The 8,000-nt window shown below is 44.5% G+C and overlaps 1 pseudogene; it reads left to right on the top strand.

Moving 5' to 3' along the window:
- Window positions 1-207: 207 nt before the first annotated feature.
- The window catches only part of LOC117436912 (olfactory receptor 14C36-like), a 30,589-nt pseudogene continuing 22,796 nt past the window's right edge, over window positions 208-8,000 (top strand).

Below are 8,000 nucleotides of genomic sequence, written 5' to 3'. Positions count from 1 at the left end.
TCTTTTGGTAATACACAGGCAGAAGCCAAATTACACAAGGTTAGGAGGTACAGGAAGGAAAATGAGGACAGAAAATGTAGGAAACCTGTACCAAAGTCTCTGGAGTTTCCCACTAGATACAGCCCTTACTGACCCTATGGATGTGTCCATCAGGGCTGCTTCACGGCTGTTACAATACAGCAAAACCTAATCCTTCATGACCAAGCTATGCACAAATCGGACCTCCCAGCCTTCTCTGCTGAAGTGAAGGAGGAGAATGAGCCAGGCAGAGAGGAACGTGATGAGGTGGAAACCAAACCTGTTGTCAGAGAGTTCAGGTGTGAGGTGAGTGACTGCTCTTACATCTTCCAGGAAAGTTACCAGCTTGATACAACATTACATGAAGCTTCATAACATGACCCCAGAGCAAACTGGAAACATGAAACCAGCTCCAGAAATGGGAAGGTTTTTCTGCAATCAGTCTCAGTGTAAGTCCTCATTTACAGCTTATCTTAACTATGTTGTACACCTTGAGGCAGATCGTGGCATTAAGATAAAGCCAAACAAAGTAGAAGATGATGGCGTATTCAGAGGTGACTGTGAAGGCTGTGTTTATGCTACTAGGTCTAAGCTCTTGAGGCATATTTTTAACGAACATAATGACAGGCATAAAGATCACCTAATAAGACCGAGGAGACTGACACCAGATCAGGAAAACAATTCAAGCAAAGCAAACCAGGAGAAAACACTGAAGTCCAAACAGAGAGTACTAAAAAACAGATTGGGAAAAGCATGTAACAGGCTGTCAGGGAAAACAACACTAAAGAAAAACCTGAACTTGGACAACAAAAATGTAAAAGGAATTCAAGTTGAAGAACGTCAGGGTTATTCACTGAAACGTGGCAAGCATGTGTATTCCATAAAGGCTAGAAATGATGCCTTGTTGGAATGTGCGAGCAGGTTCATAACTCTGTATCCATGTATGATAAAAGGATGTTCATCTGTAGTTACAAGCGAAAGTAACATAATAAGGCATTATAAATGCCACAAGCTGTCCAAAGCATTTACTTCACAACATAGGAATCTTCTTATTGTATCTAAAAACTCTCTGTCTTGCCAATAAAGGAAGACACCTGTGAGCAAGAGAAGACTGATAAAAAAAGAGATGTGAAAGAGCCTGAACCAGGTTTGATTGTGAGCAATAATGATTCAAGCACAAATACATTACCACAAAAGGAAACAGAAAGAGGTGAAAAGGACGAAGTGGATGAACTGACAGAACTATTCATTACTAAACTGATTAATGAGGACTGTTCAGCTGCTGAAAATCAAGCAAAAATCTCTTCCAGTGTAAATAGTGACTTGCCAGAGACCAATTCCTGCCCCTCAGAAAAGCAAAAAATAAAAAGAGCAAAGAAAGAAAAAAATGTATCTTTGTAGTATAAAAAATGTATATTTGTAGTTTGGTAAAGCCACCTACAGAGTTTCCTGAGGAAATAAGTTTGGTATTTGCATTTAGGTATTTTACCTCAAGTGATGTATAAAACATCCCAGTACAGCTGCGGCAGTGTGCCTGAAGTGACAGCTCCTCCAGAGTCGGGAACCGTACCCCTGCTCTGCCACCCAGCCTTTCTCTGTCTTCTCCTCTCCCTCCTCTATGTCTCCATCTTCCAGACATACCACCCATGAACTGTGGTGCCATTGAGCAAAGGTGCTTTCTTTTGAACCCCTTGTCACCATTGGGAATGTGCTGAGTAAACCAGTAGGTGTTGGTGATGGGGAAGTGACCAATTTGGGGTGTCTGGATGCAGAGCACAGAGCACATAGGTTTGTGATTGAAAGACACCTCTAAACCAGCAGTCAGCCTCTCTTCTGATTAACTCTGTTTTTAAAGAAATCTGATACTGTCTGAGCCCTGAGTCAGTGTAAGAGCAGTGGGTTTGTCCTCACATGTTTTGGGGTGGTCATTCTTAGCAGGAAGGGGGGGACTGTTGGTCCTAGAGCATTCTGCTGGGATGTCCTGCCTGCGGCTGTTGCACAGTGAGGGAGCGATGCTTGTAACGCTGCAAACAGTCATCGGTCCAGGTGAGGAAAAGTAGCTGGATATATTCTTACAATTAGTTCCTGTGGCAAAGAATTGGTTGGGGCTCTCACCTCTGTCGGCAGAGACAAGTTATATCCCCAGGTTTAGCCCCCTCCCAGGCTAGAGAAGCTCCTGGTTTTGTCTTGCTCACCCCTGGCTGGAGCCTTGGTGTAGAGATGATCTGCTGAAGAGATGGGAAATGGAGGGAAGAAACAATCAGCAAATAGGGAAATATTTTTTTCTATCACAGGGCAAGGAGGTTACTTAAACTGGGGGAGTTCAGGTTAGATAAAAGGAAGAGCTTCTTCACTGTGAGGGTGGTGAGGCACTGGCATAGGTTGCCCAAAGAAGTGGTAAATGCTCCATCCCTGGCAGTGCTCAAGGCCAGATTGGACAGAGCCTTGGGCGACATGATCTAGTGTGAGGCGTTCCTGCGATGGCGGGGTTGGAACTAGAGAGGTGACAGTCCTTTCCAACCCAACCCATTCTATGATTCTGCATCTGTTTAAGACTTGGATCTTTTAATGTGGAATATGAATAAGCATAAATTTTTCTGTATGAATGTGGACGGAGCAATTGCATGGGCTTAGATCAGTTTCCTACCAACTGCTATGTCCTTGAGGAGACTGTGCTTTCACACTTTAAATAGCACTTGAATTGATTTTTAATTGTTACTGATCTGGAATATGAAAACACAAAAAAAGCCCTTAAAACTTTAGGCTAGGGACCGAGGCTACAAACTCATTTGAACCAAAAACATAAGAGCAAACGACTTCAGGGATGGATGGGAGAGTGAAAGTGGAGCACAAAGGAGTATAAAGGCAGGGAAGTGGCTGTGGAAGGGAAAGAGCCATTAGAAGAGCAAATGTTGGACAAGTGCAAGGGCTTAGAAAGTTGGTGAGTGTGTTTCTGTTCTCTCAGGTTAAATAACATCTGGCAGAGCCACCTTGTGTGATGCTTATGTATTTAGCAGCTCTATCAAACACTCTGATTTTGCAGGACATGCCGCTTGGTTTCTGTGGGTAAGTCAGCATCACACAGAGTTAGTCCATAATCATTTTTCAGACTATTTCTCATGTAAGATGCTGGCTTTGTCAAAACTTGGAAGTATCGACCAAGACTTGAACTGTTGTTTTTTTGAAATTATTTATCATTTCACGGTTGTCAAAGATAGAAATAAAACCTAAAACATTCCAAATAATTAAAGTTCTTGTTTCACAAGAACATCTGGGGACTGAGCGAGAAGCTCCACCAGTCACAGAGCTTTAGGGGATGCTGTAAAACCCTTCAAGCCCTGACTTAGTATACTCCAATATTAGACAGCAGCTAATGCACAAATTTAACCAGAAACCTGTGCTGGCTAAGCTGTGTTTGCTTCTGTTTTGTCTCAAATAAACCTTGATTTTAAAAATAAAAATGACTAAGTACTTTTTCATTCATGTGCTGTCTTAAAATCTGTCCTCAATAATGAAAAAAGCAGTCACTATGGAAGCATTTTTTACTTGGCTAGTGTTGCCCTTGTCTTAAAAAACAAGGCATTAGGGTACAAAAAGGCCAAGATAATCTGGGGTCTATTCTCCACCTGTGGCTGTCTCAGTTATACAGGGTTGATGGGCAGTGGCTTTGCTTCATGTGCTTCTTGGGGGGGGGTGGCTTGTCCAGTCACTGCACAAGAGTTTCTAGCTGCATTTCTGCCATGAGCAGAAATCTCTGTTTACTAGAGATTTAACAGAACACGTTCTGAGTGCTGTAAAGCAGTCTCCATATGCACGCTGACTGAGCATCACTCAAGATGTAAAACTTTAACTGGCTACAAGCTGGCAAGCTGGTACCTGAGGCTGCTCCTGTCAAGCTCAGGAGCAGGAAAAGTATTTTTACCTTTTGTAAAAGCAGGTTTATCTTTTTTGGGAAAAAAAATAGTGCATGGTTTATTCATTAGTTCTTTAAGTTAATTCTGTACCTGCTACCCGAGGACTCATAAAAGTAATGCTTTGTAAGCAAAGATGGCGGGGGGGAGTTTGAGTGAAAAAATAACTAGCTGACATGCTTCTACTACTGCTTCCTTCTCTATCCTGGCGTGAACAATAACATCAGTTCAGCATTAAGGCAGCTCCGCTTACTGCAGATGGTGGTTTTCTCTAAAAGGTGTATTTTGATCAGACTCAGTACTGAGGTATGTCCAGAGGTCTTTCATTCCAGCAACGGAATGTTTTTCAGCTACCCTGAAATAAGTCTTTTTAGGTGCCAGCTTCTATCATCTCAGAAGTCTTGGTTCAACAGAGGACTAGATCCTAGAAGACATTGCTACTGAATGCCAGGACTACTGGCTTTCCACGTTGTGTGGGCTACATTTCACCACTCAGATCCCAAGGAACTGGTGTGGGAATTCTTAAAGAACCAAGACCACATAGTGAGCGATCCTGATACCCTGAACCTTGTAACTGTAAAGTAAGAAGATTTTTGGCAGGCATAAGCAAGGTCAATTGTCTTGTTAGGCCTCTCTAAGTTTCCACTGAGGACGTGCAGAGAATGATCTCTGCCAAGGTTGTAGTTTCCCACTGTATTTTTAGAGTAAGGCAATAATCACAATTATAACTTGTTATAAACATTAGCTTAGCTTTGTAAACTGTAGTAACCTCTAGATTAGCCAATCAAAACTCAGTATCCAAGGCCATGACATAAGAAACCTAAGAGTGTGAGGGTATAAAAGGAGCACTGTATCCGAATAAACTTTGGCAATCGCTTGATCACATTGATCGTCTCCGTGTTGTCCTGGACTCCTGCATCGACAAGTGGCGCCTGAACAGGGACCCTCAAATCGGTAACCTTCACAGAGGGTTTGAAGTCCGATTAGAACGAGGGGGCAGGAGCCGGCCGACATCAGCGCTGCCCCAGCACTGGAGGAAGACAGCTAGCTGCAAAACTGGGAATCTTGCCCTGATCAGGTGAGCGGCTGGGGAGGAGATGGGGCACTCGCTATCCAAAGAGGAACAGGCGGTAATGAAGCTCCTCCATGTTCTCTCTAAGACAGGACTAGAATACGATAGTGCCGCCTTACAAAGGCTGTTGAAATGGTCCCAAGACCGCGATTTTCTGCCCACTGTGCAGGCAGCGTTTGAGGTTGTGAGCAGGCGGCAGCTGTGGGTGCTGCTGAGCAGGCGGGCAGCTGTGGGTGCTGCCAAGCAGCTGTGGGTGCTGCTGAGCAGCTGTGGGTGCTGCTGAGCAGGCAGGCAGGCAGCTGTGGGTGCTGCTGAGCAGGCGGCAGCTGTGGGTGCTGCTGAGCAGGCAGGCAGCTGTGGGTGCTGCCGAGCAGCTGCGGGTGCTGCCGAGCAGCTGCGGGTGCTGCTGAGCAGCTGTGGGTGCTGCCGAGCAGCCGGGGAGCTGCCGGTGCTGCCGAGCAGGCGGCAGCTGCGTTTGTAGCCGCACAAAGCAGGGTGAGTGACTTTGGAAAACAAACATCAATGATTAGATAAGAGTCCGGTAGCCATGCTCAGAGGAAGCCGCCCTCGATTGGGCTCCCGGTGCTCCCCGGTGGAACGGCCGCGATGGACACCGGAGCTGAGGAGTGGGGAAAAATAAACAACAAAATGTACTGTGGCAGTTTGTAAGCTGGGGGTGAATCCAAGACTTGGAGGAACAGATCGGTTGAAACAAGAACTGCTGGCTGAAAAAGCGAGAGGGGAAATGCAACCACAAGCTCTATCAGCCGTCACCCAAGCAGCATCAGGGTGGCAGAGAAAGAAAAACAAACAAAAAAGTGGGTAATGATGGAGCAAACCCCTTTGACTGTTAAAAATGTGCAGTCTGTTTCTGCAGCTGCTTCACATCCCGTTTGTATCAGAATGCTTCTGCTTTAAGGAATCTCTTTAACCTGTCTGCTTCTCAAGAACTGATAACCTGGAAGAGGGGGTATATTTGTGTCCTCCTACCTAGAGGTCCATGGTGGCTGCCTGCAAAGTTTGTCAAGCCTTGCCATGAGCTGGACAGATGAGTGGAAGAACTTGATGCATCAGCTACAGGAGCTGACCTTGAAAACCCCAAGCAGAATGAGACAGAGGAAAAACGAATTATTGTAAAACATCACTTGGGGGTAACTGAAAAGTAACAACTTGAGTATGTGTGCTTGTAAATTATCAGAGGTTGTGATTTTGTGTATAAACCCACCTGTATTTACCAGCCAGTTGCTAATAAGAACCTATACCTTGTATTGTATGGAATTGTCACTTGTAAAAGAGATGTTCGAGCATGCAAATTTGCAGCAGCTGCTAGAAACTGCTAAGGCAAAAGCTAGAAAGATTCTAAGATGATGGCAGTGTTATAAAACTGGTAATGGAACAAATTAAGAGGGTGGGAGAACTCCACTGTAAGAAATTTCTTTGGTTAGTCCCTCGCTGCCATCAGTATCTTTCACATGCTGATGCACTCTGTGATAGTCACTGCTAATGTAAATCTGTGTGTGCTTTGCTGTAGTAGTGACTTGTTACTGGATGAAGCAGGTGAAACTCTGCAGCAACAACAGGGTGCAAGGACTGATGTTGACCAAATGCCTGCTACCACAGTCAAGGGCAAGACTGGTTGGGTTGACCTCTGTGTTTGCCACCAAGAAGAACCTTTAGCTCCGCTGCTGGCTGCGACCCAGCTGGTGTGGAGCGGTGGGGACACATGTCATGCCAGACCTTGATGTGAGGGATGGCCTCCGCTGTTATCAGAGAGCCATCCAGGAGAAAAAGGGCAGGCCCAGCAGCCTGTGTTTGGCATGTGTAGGAGATATGATCTAGTCCAAATCCTCTGCTCAAGTCAGGTCATCTAAAGTAGGTATTGAAAGTAGATTAAAAAATAAATAAATAAAAAATAGGGTGAATGCCAGGATTTTTTCCACGGACAGTTAGCAAAAAGCGCAATTTGTACAAAACTCTTTGTCTAGTTTTGATTCTCTTTCTGCAATACAGCAATTCTGACATCTGACAGACAATTCCTTGCCCAAACCACTGGTTCTATATATAGACCTACATGATAACGAGTGCAAACGCCCAGTGCCATTGCTGATATGGGGTCAAGGATACGGCTGTGTACAGCTATCGACAGGACCATACTGACTGCCAGCGAAAAGTATAAAGCCCCAGAACTCAACAACATAAAGAAACACCAATGACAGAAATCTTTGTACTATCTGTTCTATTATGTGTGACCATGGGTAATGGACAAGTACACTGAGCACATCTGTTAAATCCCCATTAGTCCAACCTGTTACATGGTGTGTAGGATTCACTGGTATGCCACATGTTATAAAGGTTCAAGTGACCTCAAATCAGACTAATCTTACTGAAATAATGCTACCTAGAGTAGTGGGTGGTTATGTTACACAAGTCAAGCAGTGATAGAGCAGACACACGAAATTGTAAAAAACTTTCAGTAAAACTAAAACGGGGGAGATGTGGAGACAGTTCTCACAGGAGAATGGATATTTGGTACATGAGCTCTGAATAACTCCAAGGGATACAGCAAGGCCATGGGAGGCCCGAGGAAGCTTAACTAAGCAAGATAAGAAGAAGCTGGAATTCACTGACTGATGAGAACTGTGGACTGTTGGCAAGTGTTCGAGGTCAAGTTCTCACACCTGTGCTTCACCAATTATATGTTAGTCACTCAGGGTCTTCAAGACAAGTATCCAATCATGATATGCCAAATTGCTGTAGGTGTGTGTAAGCAGTAGTATATAAGGAGTTAATGCTTTGCAATAAATGGCATTTGTCTGATCACATTGATCTCTGACTGAGTCCATTCCGTGGCACACTTACTTTTTCCCATAACTGCTTTTCCTCTGACTGCATAAGCATGTCCAGTATGTATGTCATATGGGCTGGACCACTAAGATCTAGGATTTCCTCATTTATCAACACATCATCTGGCCAGTCAGCTAGAAATGAAGCCAGAACAT

This window comes from Melopsittacus undulatus, chromosome 13 (genome assembly GCF_012275295.1).
Source record: "Melopsittacus undulatus isolate bMelUnd1 chromosome 13, bMelUnd1.mat.Z, whole genome shotgun sequence".
NCBI classification, from domain to species: domain Eukaryota; kingdom Metazoa; phylum Chordata; class Aves; order Psittaciformes; family Psittaculidae; genus Melopsittacus; species Melopsittacus undulatus.
The sequence above is the reverse complement of the archived record's forward strand: the minus strand, read 5'-3'. Positions and strand labels throughout refer to the sequence as shown.